Consider the following 26,717-nt stretch of genomic DNA (forward strand, 5'->3'; position numbering starts at 1 on the left):
GGCAATCTATTCATTAATTGCATTTAATCAATGAGCTCATTATCACTCATGCATTGTCCAACAGGTGTTGAAATAATGGGATTAAAAGGGGAGATCCCTTCAGAAAGACAGAAACAATAGCAAAGACAAAAAACACTTTTGGAATCTGCTTTTAGTCAACACATAAGGAAAGGGTGCACCGGTCCTGGAAATACTGCAATACCAGGTCAATGCGTGGAGTGGACAGAGCAAGCTCTATTTCCATCTCCCTGTTCTAAAAATCCATTTAATATATGGTCCCCAGATAGGGGACGTATCAGATATTAAACTGATAAGAACAGATACTACACTTGATCTTAGCCAAAAGGCCGAGAAGCGATAACCCGAACGGGCCGCGCGTTGCCCGAGCCTGCCCGATACTGCTGTTCAGCCCTTGCAGCGATTCAGCCTACTTCTAGGCAATTCCATGGGGCCCTGCAGGCTCACACACTCACAGCTACACGGGAGGTGAGAAAATAAAGGCCGGAGAGGAAGCCAGACAGGATTTGCTTCTTTTGCTTGCACCACAATGCAGTGCTGAAAGAGGAGGAATCTACATAAAAACGCCTTCCTGGCAACGCCCAAATGCCCTGCTGCCATGCAGATAAACACTGGCAGCGGCAGCAAGTGCATGCCCACAGCCACCCCTTGTTCCTTCACACCTTGTATCAGCTGTAATCCAGTCCAGTCCAGTGCTGCCTGCTGAGCAGCACTGACCAACACTGCCTGGGCCCAGGCTTTTATCTCTGAGGCCCCATTATGATGTCAGAAAGCTGGCTCTGGAATCCTGAGGGCTCCACTATGACACGTGCAAAGTTCCGTCTGAACTTTGAGGCTCAGTCAGTCACTCAGTGTTGCCTGAGAGGGCAACACTGCAACAGCCGGCCGCCAGGCTGTCTTTTTTTTGCACAGCTAGTTGCCTCCAGGAGGCCACAAGAGGGAGACAAGGGACTGCAAAATGGAAAATAGGCATCCACCAACTTTACAGACAACTTCTCCTTGCTCCTACAACCTCCATCCTTGCACAGTTTGTTATTCTTCTAGGTAACATAGTAACAAATCCAAATTGCTGCTCTCTTTGTAGGCAAGCAAGGCTTTGTTGCAACTGCAATTCTTACTTCTTCTTGAAATGTAGGGACGACAGTACATTCCATCACATCCATCTAGTGTACACAGGTAGGTCCATTGTGGCGGGCAGGCGAGCGGGCGGGCTGCTTTATTGGCTGTTTGCTGTTCCCCTACTCCACTCCACTATTTGACTGTTGTGCTGCATCAATCAATCAATCAATCAATCAATCAATCAATCAATCAATCAATCAGTGGCTGGCTCAGGTGCAGCTCTTTAACTTACCTAAAAGGGAGGGCGGAGAGAAGACAAGGAAGGTGAATGAGGTGTTCCAATGTGAAATGCCGGAAACACAGAAACACAGACGACACACAACAAGAGGTGGCAATCTATTCATTAATTGCATTTAATCAATGAGCTCATTATCACTCATGCATTGTCCAACAGGTGTTGAAATAATGGGATTAAAAGGGGAGATCCCGGGGGCGTGGCCTGGCTGTTGAGGGAGATGGACGTTTGAACAGAGAGCTCCTGCACCCTAACGGCAAACAACGATAATAAGATCTCTCAAACACTTATAAAGATTCTCACAGTGGATCCTCTTACTCCTAAGATGCCAAGGAAGAAGAAATCGGCGGCAAGACCGGCTAAACTGACGGACTTTTACCCCCGCCGGTCGTCCGGGGAGAAGGACGGAGAAGATGCGGACTCATCGACATCTGAGGCACCGCTAGAATACATTCAAAATCGGAAACAGAAAACCCCCATACGTACCAGACACAGCTCGGAACCGTCTGGGAGTCCGGGGATGAGATTTCTGGCTGGGAGCCCTAGACGCCAGGAGGCGGAGGTACACAGGATCACCAGAACAAGAAGACCGCAAGGCCTCACTCCACGAGGTGCTGTCGGATCGGCGCCATCTTCTCCCCTGAGTAATAGCTCAGAGCGTCTTCACCAGCAACAACACAGAGCGGACGATCGCTTAGAGGAGGTAAGAAATCTTCCAACTACCACTAACAAATCTCTGACAGAGACACCTGACTTTTTGGGACACTTACCTGCATCCACAGACCCAGTAACAGTAGATATGATGAGAAACATGTTGCAGGCGTTACATCAGTCTCTACACACTAGCCTGGCAGGCCTTATTCACCCACTATCTACTTCCATGCAAGAAGTGGAACAGCGAGTCCTGCACTTAGAAAACAAGATGGGAGAAGTTACCTCCTCTCATAATGAAGTCGTAGATGCTCACTATGGCTTGGCAGAAGAAGTTACTCAAATTAAAGCCAAAATGGCTGATTTGGAGGACAGGTCGAGACGTAATAACGTTAAATTCAGGGGGATCCCAGAAGACATATTACCTCAAGACCTCAATAAATTTGCGCAACACTTTATCAAAAGCATGGTCCCGGAATGCTCACAGAGTGACCTGATCATAGATCGTATACACCGTATACCTAAACCGAAACATCTTGATGCAGATATTCCTAGAGATGTACTAGCGCGCATACACTTCTTCCATATCAAGGAAAAATTGATGGAAGCGACCAGAAAGAAAGAAGGGAGATCACCACAATTCCAAAAGATTTCTGTATTTGCTGACCTCTCAGCAGCGACACTACAACTGCGCAGACAACTGACCCCAATCACGACTGCACTCCGAGAACACCAAATCCTATACAGATGGGGATTTCCTGTTAAGTTGCTGATCAAACGCCAGAATATCCTACATGTTATCAACAATCTGGAGGAAGGTGAAGAGACTCTACACCGTTGGAATATCATGATTAAACATCCAACTAATCCAAAGAGTAAGCCTCCACAACACCTTATGGAAGAATGGAAGAAGGTAGCCAGGCATAGATCCACACACCACTGACAGACATAAGATTCCAGAATGGAGGTGACCAGAATTTGCGGGTGCTCAAGGCATCCATCTTGATTTGACCTTAGGCTGACTTTTCCCCCCCACGTCTGTTTGTTATACAGAATTTGTTGTTCTACAGTTTTTTGCTTTGCAGAACTAATTCATAAATACAGAATCCGACATGATCCTCTCTCGAGAAGTATACGGCTCTTACCTCTTAGCAGACCAGAACACACCAACATCACCTGGAGTTCATCCCTATTGAATGAACATGTAATGTATATATTTACTACTTGTATTCCCATAGTTGAATGTGAGAATTTTGGGTTCCATCTGTTCAGATACTGCGCAGTAGGAGAAGTAATATCAACGGCTAGCACATTTATTGATTTAAACCATGACTATTAAGTTTGCATCCCTAAATGTCAAGGGCCTTAACACTCCACAGAAACGGAGTTTTATGTGGGCAGAGGCTAAAACACTAGCATGCGATATTTTTTGTGCACAGGAGACTCACGTCCTATCTAAAGATGCTCATCGTATCAAATGCCATAATTTCCCACATATATATCAATCTCACTATAAGAACAAATCCCGGGGAGTTATGTTGGCCATCAGGAACACAGTAGCATTTCAACAGATAAAGGTACACATAGATCCCAATGGTCGATTTATCTTGTTAGTGTGCTTAATTAATAATGTTAAATACACTTTAGTAGCACTGTATGCACCTAATACACGTCAAATACATTTTCTACATAAAATATTCAGGTTTATAGAGAAATTTAAAGAAGGTAAAGTGTTATTGTGCGGAGATTTCAACATGGTAATGAACACGGCCTTAGACTCCACATCTGGTAATAGAATAGATCAAACATCACTGAGGAAACTGATATGGAACAAAGAATTATATGATAGTTGGAGAATACAACATGGTTCAGAGAAGGATTTCTCCTTTTTTTCTAATCCACACAATTGTTACTCCAGAATCGACATGTTCCTCATAGATAAGGAACTATTACTCCTTATGGACAAAGCTACCATAGAAACTATCAAATGGTCTGATCACGCAGCTATAACGCTTTCCTTAAAAGAATATCATAATTCCAATCCCGCATTTATGTGGAGATGTAGTCCATTCTTGTTATCCCACTCTAGATTTCAACGGGATATAATCAGAGATCTGGGGGAATATTTTGAGATGAATGATACAGGTGGAATCCATATCAACTCACTCTGGAATGCACATAAGGCATTCATAAGGGGATCACTAATACGGATGGGACATATAGCTAAGAAAGTACGTCTGAGCAACATTACAAAGCTAACGGAACAAATCCACGAACTAGAAACACTAAATAAATCAGCTCCTTCCCCTATACATGCCACCAATTTAAATACTTTGCGCCAGGAGCTCAGATTGACCATGATCTCTGAATATGAAAAAAATTTACGCAAAACTAAAACGAGATATTACTCTCAAAACAACAAAGCGGGCAAATTACTAGCAGCACGTCTAAAACACCACCATCAAAAATCTAGAATACCATATCTCATAGACTCAAATACGCAGGCTCAAATTACACATCCAGTAGATATTGCTAATAAATTTAAAGATTTTTATGAAGCATTATACAACATCAACAGAGATCCCTTCACATCACAACCAAGGGAAATCGACATCAGAAATTTTTTAAAGGACATCCCCTTACCAAAATTATCACCGAGTCAACTAAATAGTTTAAATGCTCCAATCACAGAAACGGAAATATCTGCCATTCTTAGATCCTTACCACCAGATAAGGCACCAGGTCGCGACGGCTTAACTAACGCTTATTACAAAACATTTCATAAAATTCTTGCCCCATACCTAAGCAGATTTTTCCAAGCAGCTCAATCCTCAGGATCCTTTCCTAAGGAAAATCAAGAGGCACTCATAATTACGCTGCCCAAAAGTGGAAAAACGAACGATCAACCAAAAAATTTTAGGCCCATATCATTACTGAATATTGACCTGAAAATATATGCAAAATTAATAGCGAATCGTTTGGCTCCCATTTTACCACACCTCGTAACAGACGATCAGACGGGCTTCATAAAAGGTCGACAAGGCTCGGACAACACAAGAAGGGTGACAGGCCTACTACACCACATTGAAAGTAAACACATCCCGGCAGTATTATTAGCGTTAGATGCAGAAAAGGCATTTGACCGAGTCTCCTGGAAATACGCCTTTTCTACATTGGAACACATGGGCTTCTCAGGGAGTATACTGTCGGCCATCCAAGCTTTATATTCGGAACCATCTGCTAAGGTCTACACAAATGGAGTATTCTCAGGTGGATTCGATATCTCGAATGGCACCAGACAGGGATGTCCATTATCACCCCTCATATTTGTGTTGTCCATAGAACCACTAGCACAACTACTCAGAACACATAAAGACGTAAAGGGTATCCAAGTAGGGACGAAAACCCACACAGTGTCCTTATATGCAGACGATATAATTTTATCCCTGTCTGAGCCGGAGACATCTCTAGAAGCTGCAATGGATTGTATAAAGCAATTTGGACAGATATCTCTTTATAAATTGAATGCACAAAAGTCGCAGAGTCTCCCCCTAAATCTTAATACCTCGACCCTACACTTTCTTCAATCCAAATATCCATTTCAATGGAACGCAATGGAAATCACATATCTAGGCCTCACATTGACAGCCACACACAAAAAGTTATTTGGAGTAAATTACTTACCACTGATACAGATGTTTCAGGAAGAATTAGATAGAATGATGAAAGTAGAGGTATCTTGGCTGGGCAGAATTGCCGCTTTTAAAATGCTTCTCCTACCAAAATTATTATACTTATTTCGAACTCTTCCCATACATGTTCCTGTTTCTTATTTCTCTCGCATCCAACGTATCATGATGGACTTCATTTGGGACAAAAAGAAACCACGGGTAGCTTCCCACATTCTTACCAAAGACAAAGGAGTAGGGGGTCTGGGAGTTCCCAACATATTTGGATATTATGTCGCGACAGTAGCGGCCCAAGCAAAGGCGTGGTGGAAGGAAGATAGCCCGAAACATTGGGTAGACTTGGAGGCATCCTATTTAAGGTCAGGTAGCTTAAAATCGCTTCTCTTCCTCACACTATGTGACATACCACTACCGACTGGAATTTCCCCCCTCACCAAGACTACTCTGACATGCTGGACATTTTTACACACCCACGCAACACAGAGACTACCTATATCTAGGTCGTATCTGCAATTAGAGTTCTTAGAACTCGCTATACCACATATGACGCTCCAGGGATGGATAGAAAAGGGTCTGACCTCCTGTGAACAATTGTTCCAAAATAACCAAATGATAAGCTTCGAACACTTACGGTCTGCGAACGATATTCCTCAGAGAGAACTATTTACATACCTTAGGGTTAAACATTTTATACATAGCCACGCAAACCTTGTTTACCAAGGTAACCTCATAGCCTTGAATGGTTTTAATAACGGGAAGAAGGGGTTGAAATATCTATATAACTCCATCTCATTCCACTCAGAGTTCCAAAGAAATGGTCCAATTGTAAGATGGGAACTAGACCTGGGAAGATCGTTTGCAGACCATCACTGGATATTAGCCTTTAGGTGGATACATACTTCACTAAAATGTGTATCCCATGTAGAAGCAGCAATTAAGACATATATGCGATGGTATTATACACCAGATCGCTTACACGCCATGTTTTCAAATGTATCCTCTCTATGTTGGCGGAATTGTGGGAGGGAAGGTTCGCTCATACATGTATTATGGGAGTGTACGAATATTAGGAATTATTGGACAGAGGTGATTAACTTACTGTCTGTTATATTTTCTATGGAAGTTGCACCAAACCCACATCTTATCTTACTTTTCTTGGAATTAGATACGATCCCTGTTGAACATAGGAGGTTGTTCTGTAAAATTTTAGTTATGGCAAAATTAGTCATAACACGGTATTGGAAACAAGTAGGAATTCCCCCAATTACTGAACTAGTCATAGCTATAAACACATCATATAAATATGAGAAGGCGATAGCATATGGCAACTTTACAATCTCATCCTTTGAGAAACATTGGATAGCGTGGACAAACTCTCATTTTTGTTCCAAACAGTAGAAGAAGAATAACCCAGACAGGATGAGAATTGAAAATTAGATTGGATTATTATTATCCCCCCCCCTGAAATAAAGATATACACAGAAATAGAGCATGTATTTGTGATATCGGTTCTGTTGGCAGATAATGTTATGCGTTGTTTATTTGTTATTTATGTTTGTGTCATCTCGCATTTGCTAACAACACCAACATTGATGTACCTGAGGAGTATGTTTGTACTTTGATTAAAGACAACACGTCATGATAATTGATGTTTTATAAGTGCATATCATATACCAATGTTATGAGATGATACAATGTTTGAAGTCAAGTCATTTGTTTTGTATTCATCTGAAAACTTTAATAAAAACTATTGAAGAGAAAAGGGGAGATCCCTTCAGAAAGACAGAAACAATAGCAAAGACAAAAAACACTTTTGGAATCTGCTTTTAGTCAACACATAAGGAAAGGGTGCACCGGTCCTGGAAATACTGCAATACCAGGTCAATGCGTGGAGTGGACAGAGCAAGCTCTATTTCCATCTCCCTGTTCTAAAAATCCATTTAATATATGGTCCCCAGATAGGGGACGTATCAGATATTAAACTGATAAGAACAGATACTACACTTGATCTTAGCCAAAAGGCCGAGAAGCGATAACCCGAACGGGCCGCGCGTTGCCCGAGCCTGCCCGATACTGCTGTTCAGCCCTTGCAGCGATTCAGCCTACTTCTAGGCAATTCCATGGGGCCCTGCAGGCTCACACACTCACAGCTACACGGGAGGTGAATAAAGGCCGGAGAGGAAGCCAGACAGGATTTGCTTCTTTTGCTTGCACCACAATGCAGTGCTGAAAGAGGAGGAATCTACATAAAAACGCCTTCCTGGCAACGCCCAAATGCCCTGCTGCCATGCAGATAAACACTGGCAGCGGCAGCAAGTGCATGCCCACAGCCACCCCTTGTTCCTTCACACCTTGTATCAGCTGTAATCCAGTCCAGTCCAGTGCTGCCTGCTGAGCAGCACTGACCAACACTGCCTGGGCCCAGGCTTTTATCTCTGAGGCCCCATTATGATGTCAGAAAGCTGGCTCTGGAATCCTGAGGGCTCCACTATGACACGTGCAAAGTTCCGTCTGAACTTTATATAAGACGGTGAGGCTCAGTCAGTCACTCAGTGTTGCCTGAGAGGGCAACACTGCAACAGCCGGCCGCCAGGCTGTCTTTTTTTTGCACAGCTAGTTGCCTCCAGGAGGCCACAAGAGGGAGACAAGGGACTGCAAAATGGAAAATAGGCATCCACCAACTTTACAGACAACTTCTCCTTGCTCCTACAACCTCCATCCTTGCACAGTTTGTTATTCTTCTAGGTAACATAGTAACAAATCCAAATTGCTGCTCTCTTTGTAGGCAAGCAAGGCTTTGTTGCAACTGCAATTCTTACTTCTTCTTGAAATGTAGGGACGACAGTACATTCCATCACATCCATCTAGTGTACACAGGTAGGTCCATTGTGGCGGGCAGGCGAGCGGGCGGGCTGCTTTATTGGCTGTTTGCTGTTCCCCTACTCCACTCCACTATTTGACTGTTGTGCTGCATCAATCAATCAATCAATCAATCAATCAATCAATCAATCAATCAATCAATCAATCAATCAGTGGCTGGCTCAGGTGCAGCTCTTTAACTTACCTAAAAGGGAGGGCGGAGAGAAGACAAGGAAGGTGAATGAGGTGTTCCAATGTGAAATGCCGGAAACACAGAAACACAGACGACACACAACAAGAGGTGGCAATCTATTCATTAATTGCATTTAATCAATGAGCTCATTATCACTCATGCATTGTCCAACAGGTGTTGAAATAATGGGATTAAAAGGGGAGATCCCTTCAGAAAGACAGAAACAATAGCAAAGACAAAAAACACTTTTGGAATCTGCTTTTAGTCAACACATAAGGAAAGGGTGCACCGGTCCTGGAAATACTGCAATACCAGGTCAATGCGTGGAGTGGACAGAGCAAGCTCTATTTCCATCTCCCTGTTCTAAAAATCCATTTAATATATGGTCCCCAGATAGGGGACGTATCAGATATTAAACTGATAAGAACAGATACTACACTTGATCTTAGCCAAAAGGCCGAGAAGCGATAACCCGAACGGGCCGCGCGTTGCCCGAGCCTGCCCGATACTGCTGTTCAGCCCTTGCAGCGATTCAGCCTACTTCTAGGCAATTCCATGGGGCCCTGCAGGCTCACACACTCACAGCTACACGGGAGGTGAATAAAGGCCGGAGAGGAAGCCAGACAGGATTTGCTTCTTTTGCTTGCACCACAATGCAGTGCTGAAAGAGGAGGAATCTACATAAAAACGCCTTCCTGGCAACGCCCAAATGCCCTGCTGCCATGCAGATAAACACTGGCAGCGGCAGCAAGTGCATGCCCACAGCCACCCCTTGTTCCTTCACACCTTGTATCAGCTGTAATCCAGTCCAGTCCAGTGCTGCCTGCTGAGCAGCACTGACCAACACTGCCTGGGCCCAGGCTTTTATCTCTGAGGCCCCATTATGATGTCAGAAAGCTGGCTCTGGAATCCTGAGGGCTCCACTATGACACGTGCAAAGTTCCGTCTGAACTTTATATAAGACGGTGAGGCTCAGTCAGTCACTCAGTGTTGCTTGAGAGGGCAACACTGCAACAGCCGGCCGCCAGGCTGTCTTTTTTTTGCACAGCTAGTTGCCTCCAGGAGGCCACAAGAGGGAGACAAGGGACTGCAAAATGGAAAATAGGCATCCACCAACTTTACAGACAACTTCTCCTTGCTCCTACAACCTCCATCCTTGCACAGTTTGTTATTCTTCTAGGTAACATAGTAACAAATCCAAATTGCTGCTCTCTTTGTAGGCAAGCAAGGCTTTGTTGCAACTGCAATTCTTACTTCTTCTTGAAATGTAGGGACGACAGTACATTCCATCACATCCATCTAGTGTACACAGGTAGGTCCATTGTGGCGGGCAGGCGAGCGGGCGGGCTGCTTTATTGGCTGTTTGCTGTTCCCCTACTCCACTCCACTATTTGACTGTTGTGCTGCATCAATCAATCAATCAATCAATCAATCAATCAATCAATCAATCAATCAATCAATCAATCAATCAGTGGCTGGCTCAGGTGCAGCTCTTTAACTTACCTAAAAGGGAGGGCGGAGAGAAGACAAGGAAGGTGAATGAGGTGTTCCAATGTGAAATGCCGGAAACACAGAAACACAGACGACACACAACAAGAGGTGGCAATCTATTCATTAATTGCATTTAATCAATGAGCTCATTATCACTCATGCATTGTCCAACAGGTGTTGAAATAATGGGATTAAAAGGGGAGATCCCTTCAGAAAGACAGAAACAATAGCAAAGACAAAAAACACTTTTGGAATCTGCTTTTAGTCAACACATAAGGAAAGGGTGCACCGGTCCTGGAAATACTGCAATACCAGGTCAATGCGTGGAGTGGACAGAGCAAGCTCTATTTCCATCTCCCTGTTCTAAAAATCCATTTAATATATGGTCCCCAGATAGGGGACGTATCAGATATTAAACTGATAAGAACAGATACTACACTTGATCTTAGCCAAAAGGCCGAGAAGCGATAACCCGAACGGGCCGCGCGTTGCCCGAGCCTGCCCGATACTGCTGTTCAGCCCTTGCAGCGATTCAGCCTACTTCTAGGCAATTCCATGGGGCCCTGCAGGCTCACACACTCACAGCTACACGGGAGGTGAATAAAGGCCGGAGAGGAAGCCAGACAGGATTTGCTTCTTTTGCTTGCACCACAATGCAGTGCTGAAAGAGGAGGAATCTACATAAAAACGCCTTCCTGGCAACGCCCAAATGCCCTGCTGCCATGCAGATAAACACTGGCAGCGGCAGCAAGTGCATGCCCACAGCCACCCCTTGTTCCTTCACACCTTGTATCAGCTGTAATCCAGTCCAGTCCAGTGCTGCCTGCTGAGCAGCACTGACCAACACTGCCTGGGCCCAGGCTTTTATCTCTGAGGCCCCATTATGATGTCAGAAAGCTGGCTCTGGAATCCTGAGGGCTCCACTATGACACGTGCAAAGTTCCGTCTGAACTTTATATAAGACGGTGAGGCTCAGTCAGTCACTCAGTGTTGCCTGAGAGGGCAACACTGCAACAGCCGGCCGCCAGGCTGTCTTTTTTTTGCACAGCTAGTTGCCTCCAGGAGGCCACAAGAGGGAGACAAGGGACTGCAAAATGGAAAATAGGCATCCACCAACTTTACAGACAACTTCTCCTTGCTCCTACAACCTCCATCCTTGCACAGTTTGTTATTCTTCTAGGTAACATAGTAACAAATCCAAATTGCTGCTCTCTTTGTAGGCAAGCAAGGCTTTGTTGCAACTGCAATTCTTACTTCTTCTTGAAATGTAGGGACGACAGTACATTCCATCACATCCATCTAGTGTACACAGGTAGGTCCATTGTGGTGGGCAGGCGAGCGGGCGGGCTGCTTTATTGACTGTTTGCTGTTCCCCTACTCCACTCCACTATTTGACTGTTGTGCTGCATCAATCAATCAATCAATCAATCAATCAATCAATCAATCAATCAATCAATCAATCAATCAGTGGCTGGCTCAGGTGCAGCTCTTTAACTTACCTAAAAGGGAGGGCGGAGAGAAGACAAGGAAGGTGAATGAGGTGTTCCAATGTGAAATGCCGGAAACGCAGAAACACAGACGACACACAACAAGAGGTGGCAATCTATTCATTAATTGCATTTAATCAATGAGCTCATTATCACTCATGCATTGTCCAACAGGTGTTGAAATAATGGGATTAAAAGGGGAGATCCCTTCAGAAAGACAGAAACAATAGCAAAGACAAAAAACACTTTTGGAATCTGCTTTTAGTCAACACATAAGGAAAGGGTGCACCGGTCCTGGAAATACTGCAATACCAGGTCAATGCGTGGAGTGGACAGAGCAAGCTCTATTTCCATCTCCCTGTTCTAAAAATCCATTTAATATATGGTCCCCAGATAGGGGACGTATCAGATATTAAACTGATAAGAACAGATACTACACTTGATCTTAGCCAAAAGGCCGAGAAGCGATAACCCGAACGGGCCGCGCGTTGCCCGAGCCTGCCCGATACTGCTGTTCAGCCCTTGCAGCGATTCAGCCTACTTCTAGGCAATTCCATGGGGCCCTGCAGGCTCACACACTCACAGCTACACGGGAGGTGAATAAAGGCCGGAGAGGAAGCCAGACAGGATTTGCTTCTTTTGCTTGCACCACAATGCAGTGCTGAAAGAGGAGGAATCTACATAAAAACGCCTTCCTGGCAACGCCCAAATGCCCTGCTGCCATGCAGATAAACACTGGCAGCGGCAGCAAGTGCATGCCCACAGCCACCCCTTGTTCCTTCACACCTTGTATCAGCTGTAATCCAGTCCAGTCCAGTGCTGCCTGCTGAGCAGCACTGACCAACACTGCCTGGGCCCAGGCTTTTATCTCTGACGCCCCATTATGATGTCAGAAAGCTGGCTCTGGAATCCTGAGGGCTCCACTATGACACGTGCAAAGTTCCGTCTGAACTTTATATAAGACGGTGAGGCTCAGTCAGTCACTCAGTGTTGCCTGAGAGGGCAACACTGCAACAGCCGGCCGCCAGGCTGTCTTTTTTTTGCACAGCTAGTTGCCTCCAGGAGGCCACAAGAGGGAGACAAGGGACTGCAAAATGGAAAATAGGCATCCACCAACTTTACAGACAACTTCTCCTTGCTCCTACAACCTCCATCCTTGCACAGTTTGTTATTCTTCTAGGTAACATAGTAACAAATCCAAATTGCTGCTCTCTTTGTAGGCAAGCAAGGCTTTGTTGCAACTGCAATTCTTACTTCTTCTTGAAATGTAGGGACGACAGTACATTCCATCACATCCATCTAGTGTACACAGGTAGGTCCATTGTGGCGGGCAGGCGAGCGGGCGGGCTGCTTTATTGGCTGTTTGCTGTTCCCCTACTCCACTCCACTATTTGACTGTTGTGCTGCATCAATCAATCAATCAATCAATCAATCAATCAATCAATCAATCAATCAATCAATCAATCAATCAATCAGTGGCTGGCTCAGGTGCAGCTCTTTAACTTACCTAAAAGGGAGGGCGGAGAGAAGACAAGGAAGGTGAATGAGGTGTTCCAATGTGAAATGCCGGAAACACAGAAACACAGACGACACACAACAAGAGGTGGCAATCTATTCATTAATTGCATTTAATCAATGAGCTCATTATCACTCATGCATTGTCCAACAGGTGTTGAAATAATGGGATTAAAAGGGGAGATCCCTTCAGAAAGACAGAAACAATAGCAAAGACAAAAAACACTTTTGGAATCTGCTTTTAGTCAACACATAAGGAAAGGGTGCACCGGTCCTGGAAATACTGCAATACCAGGTCAATGCGTGGAGTGGACAGAGCAAGCTCTATTTCCATCTCCCTGTTCTAAAAATCCATTTAATATATGGTCCCCAGATAGGGGACGTATCAGATATTAAACTGATAAGAACAGATACTACACTTGATCTTAGCCAAAAGGCCGAGAAGCGATAACCCGAACGGGCCGCACGTTGCCCGAGCCTGCCCGATACTGCTGTTCAGCCCTTGCAGCGATTCAGCCTACTTCTAGGCAATTCCATGGGGCCCTGCAGGCTCACACACTCACAGCTACACGGGAGGTGAATAAAGGCCGGAGAGGAAGCCAGACAGGATTTGCTTCTTTTGCTTGCACCACAATGCAGTGCTGAAAGAGGAGGAATCTACATAAAAACGCCTTCCTGGCAACGCCCAAATGCCCTGCTGCCATGCAGATAAACACTGGCAGCGGCAGCAAGTGCATGCCCACAGCCACCCCTTGTTCCTTCACACCTTGTATCAGCTGTAATCCAGTCCAGTCCAGTGCTGCCTGCTGAGCAGCACTGACCAACACTGCCTGGGCCCAGGCTTTTATCTCTGAGGCCCCATTATGATGTCAGAAAGCTGGCTCTGGAATCCTGAGGGCTCCACTATGACACGTGCAAAGTTCCGTCTGAACTTTATATAAGACGGTGAGGCTCAGTCAGTCACTCAGTGTTGCCTGAGAGGGCAACACTGCAACAGCCGGCCGCCAGGCTGTCTTTTTTTTGCACAGCTAGTTGCCTCCAGGAGGCCACAAGAGGGAGACAAGGGACTGCAAAATGGAAAATAGGCATCCACCAACTTTACAGACAACTTCTCCTTGCTCCTACAACCTCCATCCTTGCACAGTTTGTTATTCTTCTAGGTAACATAGTAACAAATCCAAATTGCTGCTCTCTTTGTAGGCAAGCAAGGCTTTGTTGCAACTGCAATTCTTACTTCTTCTTGAAATGTAGGGATGACAGTACATTCCATCACATCCATCTAGTGTACACAGGTAGGTCCATTGTGGCGGGCAGGCGAGCGGGCGGGCTGCTTTATTGACTGTTTGCTGTTCCCCTACTCCACTCCACTATTTGACTGTTGTGCTGCATCAATCAATCAATCAATCAATCAATCAATCAATCAATCAATCAATCAATCAATCAATCAATCAGTGGCTGGCTCAGGTGCAGCTCTTTAACTTACCTAAAAGGGAGGGCGGAGAGAAGACAAGGAAGGTGAATGAGGTGTTCCAATGTGAAATGCCGGAAACACAGAAACACAGACGACACACAACAAGAGGTGGCAATCTATTCATTAATTGCATTTAATCAATGAGCTCATTATCACTCATGCATTGTCCAACAGGTGTTGAAATAATGGGATTAAAAGGGGAGATCCCTTCAGAAAGACAGAAACAATAGCAAAGACAAAAAACACTTTTGGAATCTGCTTTTAGTCAACACATAAGGAAAGGGTGCACCGGTCCTGGAAATACTGCAATACCAGGTCAATGCGTGGAGTGGACAGAGCAAGCTCTATTTCCATCTCCCTGTTCTAAAAATCCATTTAATATATGGTCCCCAGATAGGGGACGTATCAGATATTAAACTGATAAGAACAGATACTACACTTGATCTTAGCCAAAAGGCCGAGAAGCGATAACCCGAACGGGCCGCGCGTTGCCCGAGCCTGCCCGATACTGCTGTTCAGCCCTTGCAGCGATTCAGCCTACTTCTAGGCAATTCCATGGGGCCCTGCAGGCTCACACACTCACAGCTACACGGGAGGTGAATAAAGGCCGGAGAGGAAGCCAGACAGGATTTGCTTCTTTTGCTTGCACCACAATGCAGTGCTGAAAGAGGAGGAATCTACATAAAAACGCCTTCCTGGCAACGCCCAAATGCCCTGCTGCCATGCAGATAAACACTGGCAGCGGCAGCAAGTGCATGCCCACAGCCACCCCTTGTTCCTTCACACCTTGTATCAGCTGTAATCCAGTCCAGTCCAGTGCTGCCTGCTGAGCAGCACTGACCAACACTGCCTGGGCCCAGGCTTTTATCTCTGAGGCCCCATTATGATGTCAGAAAGCTGGCTCTGGAATCCTGAGGGCTCCACTATGACACGTGCAAAGTTCCGTCTGAACTTTATATAAGACGGTGAGGCTCAGTCAGTCACTCAGTGTTGCCTGAGAGGGCAACACTGCAACAGCCGGCCGCCAGGCTGTCTTTTTTTTGCACAGCTAGTTGCCTCCAGGAGGCCACAAGAGGGAGACAAGGGACTGCAAAATGGAAAATAGGCATCCACCAACTTTACAGACAACTTCTCCTTGCTCCTACAACCTCCATCCTTGCACAGTTTGTTATTCTTCTAGGTAACATAGTAACAAATCCAAATTGCTGCTCTCTTTGTAGGCAAGCAAGGCTTTGTTGCAACTGCAATTCTTACTTCTTCTTGAAATGTAGGGACGACAGTACATTCCATCACATCCATCTAGTGTACACAGGTAGGTCCATTGTGGCGGGCAGGCGAGCGGGCGGGCTGCTTTATTGGCTGTTTGCTGTTCCCCTACTCCACTCCACTATTTGACTGTTGTGCTGCATCAATCAATCAATCAATCAATCAATCAATCAATCAATCAATCAATCAATCAATCAATCAGTGGCTGGCTCAGGTGCAGCTCTTTAACTTACCTAAAAGGGAGGGCGGAGAGAAGACAAGGAAGGTGAATGAGGTGTTCCAATGTGAAATGCCGGAAACACAGAAACACAGACGACACACAACAAGAGGTGGCAATCTATTCATTAATTGCATTTAATCAATGAGCTCATTATCACTCATGCATTGTCCAACAGGTGTTGAAATAATGGGATTAAAAGGGGAGATCCCTTCAGAAAGACAGAAACAATAGCAAAGACAAAAAACACTTTTGGAATCTGCTTTTAGTCAACACATAAGGAAAGGGTGCACCGGTCCTGGAAATACTGCAATACCAGGTCAATGCGTGGAGTGGACAGAGCAAGCTCTATTTCCATCTCCCTGTTCTAAAAATCCATTTAATATATGGTCCCCAGATAGGGGACGTATCAGATATTAAACTGATAAGAACAGATACTACACTTGATCTTAGCCAAAAGGCCGAGAAGCGATAACCCGAACGGGCCGCGCGTTGCCCGAGCCTGCCCGATACTGCTGTTCAGCCCTTGCAGCGATTCAGCCTACTTCTAGGCAATTCCATGGGGCCCTGCAGGCTCACACACTCACAGCTACACGGGAGGTGAATAAAGGCCGGAGAGGAAGCCAGACAGGATTTGCTTCTTTTGCTTGCACCACAATGCAGTGCTGAAAGAGGAGGAATCTACATAAAAACGCCTTCCTGGCAACGCCCAAATGCCCTGCTGCCATGCAGATAAACACTGGCAGCGGCAGCAAGTGCATGCCCACAGCCACCCCTTGTTCCTTCACACCTTGTATCAGCTGTAATCCAGTCCAGTCCAGTGCTGCCTGCTGAGCAGCACTGACCAACACTGCCTGGGCCCAGGCTTTTATCTCTGAGGCCCCATTATGATGTCAGAAAGCTGGCTCTGGAATCCTGAGGGCTCCACTATGACACGTGCAAAGTTCCGTCTGAACTTTATATAAGACGGTGAGGCTCAGTCAGTCACTCAGTGTTGCCTGAGAGGGCAACACTGCAACAGCCGGCCGCCAGGCTGTCTTTTTTTTGCACAGCTAGTTGCCTCCAGGAGGCCACAAGAGGGAGACAAGGGACTGCAAAATGGAAAATAGGCATCCACCAACTTTACAGACAACTTCTCCTTGCTCCTACAACCTCCATCCTTGCACAGTTTGTTATTCTTCTAGGTAACATAGTAACAAATCCAAATTGCTGCTCTCTTTGTAGGCAAGCAAGGCTTTGTTGCAACTGCAATTCTTACTTCTTCTTGAAATGTAGGGACGACAGTACATTCCATCACATCCATCTAGTGTACACAGGTAGGTCCATTGTGGCGGGCAGGCGAGCGGGCGGGCTGCTTTATTGGCTGTTTGCTGTTCCCCTACTCCACTCCACTATTTGACTGTTGTGCTGCATCAATCAATCAATCAATCAATCAATCAATCAATCAATCAATCAGTGGCTGGCTCAGGTGCAGCTCTTTAACTTACCTAAAAGGGAGGGCGGAGAGAAGACAAGGAAGGTGAATGAGGTGTTCCAATGTGAAATGCCGGAAACACAGAAACACAGACGACACACAACAAGAGGTGGCAATCTATTCATTAATTGCATTTAATCAATGAGCTCATTATCACTCATGCATTGTCCAACAGGTGTTGAAATAATGGGATTAAAAGGGGAGATCCCTTCAGAAAGACAGAAACAATAGCAAAGACAAAAAACACTTTTGGAATCTGCTTTTAGTCAACACATAAGGAAAGGGTGCACCGGTCCTGGAAATACTGCAATACCAGGTCAATGCGTGGAGTGGACAGAGCAAGCTCTATTTCCATCTCCCTGTTCTAAAAATCCATTTAATATATGGTCCCCAGATAGGGGACGTATCAGATATTAAACTGATAAGAACAGATACTACACTTGATCTTAGCCAAAAGGCCGAGAAGCGATAACCCGAACGGGCCGCGCGTTGCCCGAGCCTGCCCGATACTGCTGTTCAGCCCTTGCAGCGATTCAGCCTACTTCTAGGCAATTCCATGGGGCCCTGCAGGCTCACACACTCACAGCTACACGGGAGGTGAATAAAGGCCGGAGAGGAAGCCAGACAGGATTTGCTTCTTTTGCTTGCACCACAATGCAGTGCTGAAAGAGGAGGAATCTACATAAAAACGCCTTCCTGGCAACGCCCAAATGCCCTGCTGCCATGCAGATAAACACTGGCAGCGGCAGCAAGTGCATGCCCACAGCCACCCCTTGTTCCTTCACACCTTGTATCAGCTGTAATCCAGTCCAGTCCAGTGCTGCCTGCTGAGCAGCACTGACCAACACTGCCTGGGCCCAGGCTTTTATCTCTGAGGCCCCATTATGATGTCAGAAAGCTGGCTCTGGAATCCTGAGGGCTCCACTATGACACGTGCAAAGTTCCGTCTGAACTTTATATAAGACGGTGAGGCTCAGTCAGTCACTCAGTGTTGCCTGAGAGGGCAACACTGCAACAGCCGGCCGCCAGGCTGTCTTTTTTTTGCACAGCTAGTTGCCTCCAGGAGGCCACAAGAGGGAGACAAGGGACTGCAAAATGGAAAATAGGCATCCACCAACTTTACAGACAACTTCTCCTTGCTCCTACAACCTCCATCCTTGCACAGTTTGTTATTCTTCTAGGTAACATAGTAACAAATCCAAATTGCTGCTCTCTTTGTAGGCAAGCAAGGCTTTGTTGCAACTGCAATTCTTACTTCTTCTTGAAATGTAGGGACGACAGTACATTCCATCACATCCATCTAGTGTACACAGGTAGGTCCATTGTGGCGGGCAGGCGAGCGGGCGGGCTGCTTTATTGACTGTTTGCTGTTCCCCTACTCCACTCCACTATTTGACTGTTGTGCTGCATCAATCAATCAATCAATCAATCAATCAATCAATCAATCAATCAATCAATCAATCAATCAATCAGTGGCTGGCTCAGGTGCAGCTCTTTAACTTACCTAAAAGGGAGGGCGGAGAGAAGACAAGGAAGGTGAATAAGGTGTTCCAATGTGAAATGCCGGAAACACAGAAACACAGACGACACACAACAAGAGGTGGCAATCTATTCATTAATTGCATTTAATCAATGAGCTCATTATCACTCATGCATTGTCCAACAGGTGTTGAAATAATGGGATTAAAAGGGGAGATCCCTTCAGAAAGACAGAAACAATAGCAAAGACAAAAAACACTTTTGGAATCTGCTTTTAGTCAACACATAAGGAAAGGGTGCACCGGTCCTGGAAATACTGCAATACCAGGTCAATGCGTGGAGTGGACAGAGCAAGCTCTATTTCCATCTCCCTGTTCTAAAAATCCATTTAATATATGGTCCCCAGATAGGGGACGTATCAGATATTAAACTGATAAGAACAGATACTACACTTGATCTTAGCCAAAAGGCCGAGAAGCGATAACCCGAACGGGCCGCGCGTTGCCCGAGCCTGCCCGATACTGCTGTTCAGCCCTTGCAGCGATTCAGCCTACTTCTAGGCAATTCCATGGGGCCCTGCAGGCTCACACACTCACAGCTACACGGGAGGTGAATAAAGGCCGGAGAGGAAGCCAGACAGGATTTGCTTCTTTTGCTTGCACCACAATGCAGTGCTGAAAGAGGAGGAATCTACATAAAAACGCCTTCCTGGCAACGCCCAAATGCCCTGCTGCCATGCAGATAAACACTGGCAGCGGCAGCAAGTGCATGCCCACAGCCACCCCTTGTTCCTTCACACCTTGTATCAGCTGTAATCCAGTCCAGTCCAGTGCTGCCTGCTGAGCAGCACTGACCAACACTGCCTGGGCCCAGGCTTTTATCTCTGAGGCCCCATTATGATGTCAGAAAGCTGGCTCTGGAATCCTGAGGGCTCCACTATGACACGTGCAAAGTTCCGTCTGAACTTTATATAAGACGGTGAGGCTCAGTCAGTCACTCAGTGTTGCCTGAGAGGGCAACACTGCAACAGCCGGCCGCCAGGCTGTCTTTTTTTTGCACAGCTAGTTGCCTCCAGGAGGCCACAAGAGGGAGACAAGGGACTGCAAAATGGAAAATAGGCATCCACCAACTTTACAGACAACTTCTCCTTGCTCCTACAACCTCCATCCTTGCACAGTTTGTTATTCTTCTAGGTAACATAGTAACAAATCCAAATTGCTGCTCTCTTTGTAGGCAAGCAAGGCTTTGTTGCAACTGCAATTCTTACTTCTTCTTGAAATGTAGGGACGACAGTACATTCCATCACATCCATCTAGTGTACACAGGTAGGTCCATTGTGGCGGGCAGGCGAGCGGGCGGGCTGCTTTATTGGCTGTTTGCTGTTCCCCTACTCCACTCCACTATTTGACTGTTGTGCTGCATCAATCAATCAATCAATCAATCAATCAATCAATCAATCAATCAATCAATCAATCAATCAGTGGCTGGCTCAGGTGCAGCTCTTTAACTTACCTAAAAGGGAGGGCGGAGAGAAGACAAGGAAGGTGAATGAGGTGTTCCAATGTGAAATGCCGGAAACACAGAAACACAGACGACACACAACAAGAGGTGGCAATCTATTCATTAATTGCATTTAATCAATGAGCTCATTATCACTCATGCATTGTCCAACAGGTGTTGAAATAATGGGATTAAAAGGGGAGATCCCTTCAGAAAGACAGAAACAATAGCAAAGACAAAAAACACTTTTGGAATCTGCTTTTAGTCAACACATAAGGAAAGGGTGCACCGGTCCTGGAAATACTGCAATACCAGGTCAATGCGTGGAGTGGACAGAGCAAGCTCTATTTCCATCTCCCTGTTCTAAAAATCCATTTAATATATGGTCCCCAGATAGGGGACGTATCAGATATTAAACTGATAAGAACAGATACTACACTTGATCTTAGCCAAAAGGCCGAGAAGCGATAACCCGAACGGGCCGCGCGTTGCCCGAGCCTGCCCGATACTGCTGTTCAGCCCTTGCAGCGATTCAGCCTACTTCTAGGCAATTCCATGGGGCCCTGCAGGCTCACACACTCACAGCTACACGGGAGGTGAATAAAGGCCGGAGAGGAAGCCAGACAGGATTTGCTTCTTTTGCTTGCACCACAATGCAGTGCTGAAAGAGGAGGAATCTACATAAAAACGCCTTCCTGGCAACGCCCAAATGCCCTGCTGCCATGCAGATAAACACTGGCAGCGGCAGCAAGTGCATGCCCACAGCCACCCCTTGTTCCTTCACACCTTGTATCAGCTGTAATCCAGTCCAGTCCAGTGCTGCCTGCTGAGCAGCACTGACCAACACTGCCTGGGCCCAGGCTTTTATCTCTGAGGCCCCATTATGATGTCAGAAAGCTGGCTCTGGAATCCTGAGGGCTCCACTATGACACGTGCAAAGTTCCGTCTGAACTTTATATAAGACGGTGAGGCTCAGTCAGTCACTCAGTGTTGCCTGAGAGGGCAACACTGCAACAGCCGGCCGCCAGGCTGTCTTTTTTTTGCACAGCTAGTTGCCTCCAGGAGGCCACAAGAGGGAGACAAGGGACTGCAAAATGGAAAATAGGCATCCACCAACTTTACAGACAACTTCTCCTTGCTCCTACAACCTCCATCCTTGCACAGTTTGTTATTCTTCTAGGTAACATAGTAACAAATCCAAATTGCTGCTCTCTTTGTAGGCAAGCAAGGCTTTGTTGCAACTGCAATTCTTACTTCTTCTTGAAATGTAGGGACGACAGTACATTCCATCACATCCATCTAGTGTACACAGGTAGGTCCATTGTGGCGGGCAGGCGAGCGGGCGGGCTGCTTTATTGGCTGTTTGCTGTTCCCCTACTCCACTCCACTATTTGACTGTTGTGCTGCATCAATCAATCAATCAATCAATCAATCAATCAATCAGTGGCTGGCTCAGGTGCAGCTCTTTAACTTACCTAAAAGGGAGGGCGGAGAGAAGACAAGGAAGGTGAATGAGGTGTTCCAATGTGAAATGCCGGAAACACAGAAACACAGACGACACACAACAAGAGGTGGCAATCTATTCATTAATTGCATTTAATCAATGAGCTCATTATCACTCATGCATTGTCCAACAGGTGTTGAAATAATGGGATTAAAAGAGGAGATCCCTTCAGAAAGACAGAAACAATAGCAAAGACAAAAAACACTTTTGGAATCTGCTTTTAGTCAACACATAAGGAAAGGGTGCACCGGTCCTGGAAATACTGCAATACCAGGTCAATGCGTGGAGTGGACAGAGCAAGCTCTATTTCCATCTCCCTGTTCTAAAAATCCATTTAATATATGGTCCCCAGATAGGGGACGTATCAGATATTAAACTGATAAGAACAGATACTACACTTGATCTTAGCCAAAAGGCCGAGAAGCGATAACCCGAACGGGCCGCGCGTTGCCCGAGCCTGCCCGATACTGCTGTTCAGCCCTTGCAGCGATTCAGCCTACTTCTAGGCAATTCCATGGGGCCCTGCAGGCTCACACACTCACAGCTACACGGGAGGTGAATAAAGGCCGGAGAGGAAGCCAGACAGGATTTGCTTCTTTTGCTTGCACCACAATGCAGTGCTGAAAGAGGAGGAATCTACATAAAAACGCCTTCCTGGCAACGCCCAAATGCCCTGCTGCCATGCAGATAAACACTGGCAGCGGCAGCAAGTGCATGCCCACAGCCACCCCTTGTTCCTTCACACCTTGTATCAGCTGTAATCCAGTCCAGTCCAGTGCTGCCTGCTGAGCAGCACTGACCAACACTGCCTGGGCCCAGGCTTTTATCTCTGAGGCCCCATTATGATGTCAGAAAGCTGGCTCTGGAATCCTGAGGGCTCCACTATGACACGTGCAAAGTTCCGTCTGAACTTTATATAAGACGGTGAGGCTCAGTCAGTCACTCAGTGTTGCCTGAGAGGGCAACACTGCAACAGCCGGCCGCCAGGCTGTCTTTTTTTTGCACAGCTAGTTGCCTCCAGGAGGCCACAAGAGGGAGACAAGGGACTGCAAAATGGAAAATAGGCATCCACCAACTTTACAGACAACTTCTCCTTGCTCCTACAACCTCCATCCTTGCACAGTTTGTTATTCTTCTAGGTAACATAGTAACAAATCCAAATTGCTGCTCTCTTTGTAGGCAAGCAAGGCTTTGTTGCAACTGCAATTCTTACTTCTTCTTGAAATGTAGGGACGACAGTACATTCCATCACATCCATCTAGTGTACACAGGTAGGTCCATTGTGGCGGGCAGGCGAGCGGGCGGGCTGCTTTATTGGCTGTTTGCTGTTCCCCTACTCCACTCCACTATGTGACTGTTGTGCTGCATCAATCAATCAATCAATCAATCAATCAATCAATCAATCAATCAATCAATCAGTGGCTGGCTCAGGTGCAGCTCTTTAACTTACCTAAAAGGGAGGGCGGAGAGAAGACAAGGAAGGTGAATGAGGTGTTCCAATGTGAAATGCCGGAAACACAGAAACACAGACGACACACAACAAGAGGTGGCAATCTATTCATTAATTGCATTTAATCAATGAGCTCATTATCACTCATGCATTGTCCAACAGGTGTTGAAATAATGGGATTAAAAGGGGAGATCCCTTCAGAAAGACAGAAACAATAGCAAAGACAAAAAACACTTTTGGAATCTGCTTTTAGTCAACACATAAGGAAAGGGTGCACCGGTCCTGGAAATACTGCAATACCAGGTCAATGCGTGGAGTGGACAGAGCAAGCTCTATTTCCATCTCCCTGTTCTAAAAATCCATTTAATATATGGTCCCCAGATAGGGGACGTATCAGATATTAAACTGATAAGAACAGATACTACACTTGATCTTAGCCAAAAGGCCGAGAAGCGATAACCCGAACGGGCCGCGCGTTGCCCGAGCCTGCCCGATACTGCTGTTCAGCCCTTGCAGCGATTCAGCCTACTTCTAGGCAATTCCATGGGGCCCTGCAGGCTCACACACTCACAGCTACACGGGAGGTGAATAAAGGCCGGAGAGGAAGCCAGACAGGATTTGCTTCTTTTGCTTGCACCACAATGCAGTGCTGAAAGAGGAGGAATCTACATAAAAACGCCTTCCTGGCAACGCCCAAATGCCCTGCTGCCATGCAGATAAACACTGGCAGCGGCAGCAAGTGCATGCCCACAGCCACCCCTTGTTCCTTCACACCTTGTATCAGCTGTAATCCAGTCCAGTCCAGTGCTGCCTGCTGAGCAGCACTGACCAACACTGCCTGGGCCCAGGCTTTTATCTCTGAGGCCCCATTATGATGTCAGAAAGCTGGCTCTGGAATCCTGAGGGCTCCACTATGACACGTGCAAAGTTCCGTCTGAACTTTATATAAGACGGTGAGGCTCAGTCAGTCACTCAGTGTTGCCTGAGAGGGCAACACTGCAACAGCCGGCCGCCAGGCTGTCTTTTTTTTGCACAGCTAGTTGCCTCCAGGAGGCCACAAGAGGGAGACAAGGGACTGCAAAATGGAAAATAGGCATCCACCAACTTTACAGACAACTTCTCCTTGCTCCTACAACCTCCATCCTTGCACAGTTTGTTATTCTTCTAGGTAACATAGTAACAAATCCAAATTGCTGCTCTCTTTGTAGGCAAGCAAGGCTTTGTTGCAACTGCAATTCTTACTTCTTCTTGAAATGTAGGGACGACAGTACATTCCATCACATCCATCTAGTGTACACAGGTAGGTCCATTGTGGCGGGCAGGCGAGCGGGCGGGCTGCTTTATTGGCTGTTTGCTGTTCCCCTACTCCACTCCACTATTTGACTGTTGTGCTGCATCAATCAATCAATCAATCAATCAATCAATCAATCAATCAATCAATCAATCAATCAATCAGTGGCTGGCTCAGGTGCAGCTCTTTAACTTACCTAAAAGGGAGGGCGGAGAGAAGACAAGGAAGGTGAATGAGGTGTTCCAATGTGAAATGCCGGAAACACAGAAACACAGACGACACACAACAAGAGGTGGCAATCTATTCATTAATTGCATTTAATCAATGAGCTCATTATCACTCATGCATTGTCCAACAGGTGTTGAAATAATGGGATTAAAAGGGGAGATCCCTTCAGAAAGACAGAAACAATAGCAAAGACAAAAAACACTTTTGGAATCTGCTTTTAGTCAACACATAAGGAAAGGGTGCACCGGTCCTGGAAATACTGCAATACCAGGTCAATGCGTGGAGTGGACAGAGCAAGCTCTATTTCCATCTCCCTGTTCTAAAAATCCATTTAATATATGGTCCCCAGATAGGGGACGTATCAGATATTAAACTGATAAGAACAGATACTACACTTGATCTTAGCCAAAAGGCCGAGAAGCGATAACCCGAACGGGCCGCGCGTTGCCCGAGCCTGCCCGATACTGCTGTTCAGCCCTTGCAGCGATTCAGCCTACTTCTAGGCAATTCCATGGGGCCCTGCAGGCTCACACACTCACAGCTACACGGGAGGTGAATAAAGGCCGGAGAGGAAGCCAGACAGGATTTGCTTCTTTTGCTTGCACCACAATGCAGTGCTGAAAGAGGAGGAATCTACATAAAAACGCCTTCCTGGCAACGCCCAAATGCCCTGCTGCCATGCAGATAAACACTGGCAGCGGCAGCAAGTGCATGCCCACAGCCACCCCTTGTTCCTTCACACCTTGTATCAGCTGTAATCCAGTCCAGTCCAGTGCTGCCTGCTGAGCAGCACTGACCAACACTGCCTGGGCCCAGGCTTTTATCTCTGAGGCCCCATTATGATGTCAGAAAGCTGGCTCTGGAATCCTGAGGGCTCCACTATGACACGTGCAAAGTTCCGTCTGAACTTTATATAAGACGGTGAGGCTCAGTCAGTCACTCAGTGTTGCCTGAGAGGGCAACACTGCAACAGCCGGCCGCCAGGCTGTCTTTTTTTTGCACAGCTAGTTGCCTCCAGGAGGCCACAAGAGGGAGACAAGGGACTGCAAAATGGAAAATAGGCATCCACCAACTTTACAGACAACTTCTCCTTGCTCCTACAACCTCCATCCTTGCACAGTTTGTTATTCTTCTAGGTAACATAGTAACAAATCCAAATTGCTGCTCTCTTTGTAGGCAAGCAAGGCTTTGTTGCAACTGCAATTCTTACTTCTTCTTGAAATGTAGGGACGACAGTACATTCCATCACATCCATCTAGTGTACACAGGTAGGTCCATTGTGGCGGGCAGGCGAGCGGGCGGGCTGCTTTATTGGCTGTTTGCTGTTCCCCTACTCCACTCCACTATTTGACTGTTGTGCTGCATCAATCAATCAATCAATCAATCAATCAATCAATCAATCAATCAATCAATCAATCAATCAGTGGCTGGCTCAGGTGCAGCTCTTTAACTTACCTAAAAGGGAGGGCGGAGAGAAGACAAGGAAGGTGAATGAGGTGTTCCAATGTGAAATGCCGGAAACACAGAAACACAGACGACACACAACAAGAGGTGGCAATCTATTCATTAATTGCATTTAA

The 26,717-nt window shown here is 46.1% G+C and overlaps 14 non-coding genes across 14 annotated transcripts; all 14 read right to left on the bottom strand.

The window, feature by feature from the left end:
- Positions 1-168: 168 nt before the first annotated feature.
- Positions 169-359, bottom strand: LOC142691768 (U2 spliceosomal RNA). Its single transcript, XR_012860290.1, has one exon. It is a non-coding gene; the product is annotated as a U2 spliceosomal RNA (small nuclear RNA).
- A 7,196-nt stretch (positions 360-7,555) lies between these two features.
- LOC142691769 (U2 spliceosomal RNA) lies at positions 7,556-7,746 on the bottom strand. The gene has a single exon (XR_012860291.1). It is a non-coding gene; the product is annotated as a U2 spliceosomal RNA (small nuclear RNA).
- Positions 7,747-9,042: 1,296 nt separating this feature from the next.
- On the bottom strand, positions 9,043-9,233 carry LOC142691771 (U2 spliceosomal RNA). Its single transcript, XR_012860292.1, has one exon. It is a non-coding gene; the product is annotated as a U2 spliceosomal RNA (small nuclear RNA).
- A 1,300-nt stretch (positions 9,234-10,533) lies between these two features.
- LOC142691773 (U2 spliceosomal RNA) lies at positions 10,534-10,724 on the bottom strand. Its single transcript, XR_012860294.1, has one exon. It is a non-coding gene; the product is annotated as a U2 spliceosomal RNA (small nuclear RNA).
- Positions 10,725-12,020: 1,296 nt separating this feature from the next.
- Positions 12,021-12,211, bottom strand: LOC142691774 (U2 spliceosomal RNA). Its single transcript, XR_012860295.1, has one exon. It is a non-coding gene; the product is annotated as a U2 spliceosomal RNA (small nuclear RNA).
- Positions 12,212-13,515: 1,304 nt separating this feature from the next.
- Positions 13,516-13,706, bottom strand: LOC142691775 (U2 spliceosomal RNA). Its single transcript, XR_012860296.1, has one exon. It is a non-coding gene; the product is annotated as a U2 spliceosomal RNA (small nuclear RNA).
- Positions 13,707-15,006: 1,300 nt separating this feature from the next.
- Positions 15,007-15,197, bottom strand: LOC142691776 (U2 spliceosomal RNA). Its single transcript, XR_012860297.1, has one exon. It is a non-coding gene; the product is annotated as a U2 spliceosomal RNA (small nuclear RNA).
- A 1,296-nt stretch (positions 15,198-16,493) lies between these two features.
- On the bottom strand, positions 16,494-16,684 carry LOC142691777 (U2 spliceosomal RNA). Its single transcript, XR_012860298.1, has one exon. It is a non-coding gene; the product is annotated as a U2 spliceosomal RNA (small nuclear RNA).
- Positions 16,685-17,964: 1,280 nt separating this feature from the next.
- On the bottom strand, positions 17,965-18,155 carry LOC142691778 (U2 spliceosomal RNA). The gene has a single exon (XR_012860299.1). It is a non-coding gene; the product is annotated as a U2 spliceosomal RNA (small nuclear RNA).
- A 1,300-nt stretch (positions 18,156-19,455) lies between these two features.
- LOC142691779 (U2 spliceosomal RNA) lies at positions 19,456-19,646 on the bottom strand. The gene has a single exon (XR_012860300.1). It is a non-coding gene; the product is annotated as a U2 spliceosomal RNA (small nuclear RNA).
- Positions 19,647-20,942: 1,296 nt separating this feature from the next.
- Positions 20,943-21,133, bottom strand: LOC142691780 (U2 spliceosomal RNA). Its single transcript, XR_012860301.1, has one exon. It is a non-coding gene; the product is annotated as a U2 spliceosomal RNA (small nuclear RNA).
- A 1,272-nt stretch (positions 21,134-22,405) lies between these two features.
- On the bottom strand, positions 22,406-22,596 carry LOC142691782 (U2 spliceosomal RNA). Its single transcript, XR_012860302.1, has one exon. It is a non-coding gene; the product is annotated as a U2 spliceosomal RNA (small nuclear RNA).
- A 1,288-nt stretch (positions 22,597-23,884) lies between these two features.
- On the bottom strand, positions 23,885-24,075 carry LOC142691783 (U2 spliceosomal RNA). The gene has a single exon (XR_012860303.1). It is a non-coding gene; the product is annotated as a U2 spliceosomal RNA (small nuclear RNA).
- A 1,296-nt stretch (positions 24,076-25,371) lies between these two features.
- LOC142691785 (U2 spliceosomal RNA) lies at positions 25,372-25,562 on the bottom strand. The gene has a single exon (XR_012860305.1). It is a non-coding gene; the product is annotated as a U2 spliceosomal RNA (small nuclear RNA).
- Between the last annotated feature and the right edge of the window lie 1,155 nt (positions 25,563-26,717).

The sequence above is a fragment of the Rhinoderma darwinii genome, assembly GCF_050947455.1.
Source record: "Rhinoderma darwinii isolate aRhiDar2 chromosome 5 unlocalized genomic scaffold, aRhiDar2.hap1 SUPER_5_unloc_38, whole genome shotgun sequence".
NCBI lineage: Eukaryota > Metazoa > Chordata > Amphibia > Anura > Rhinodermatidae > Rhinoderma > Rhinoderma darwinii.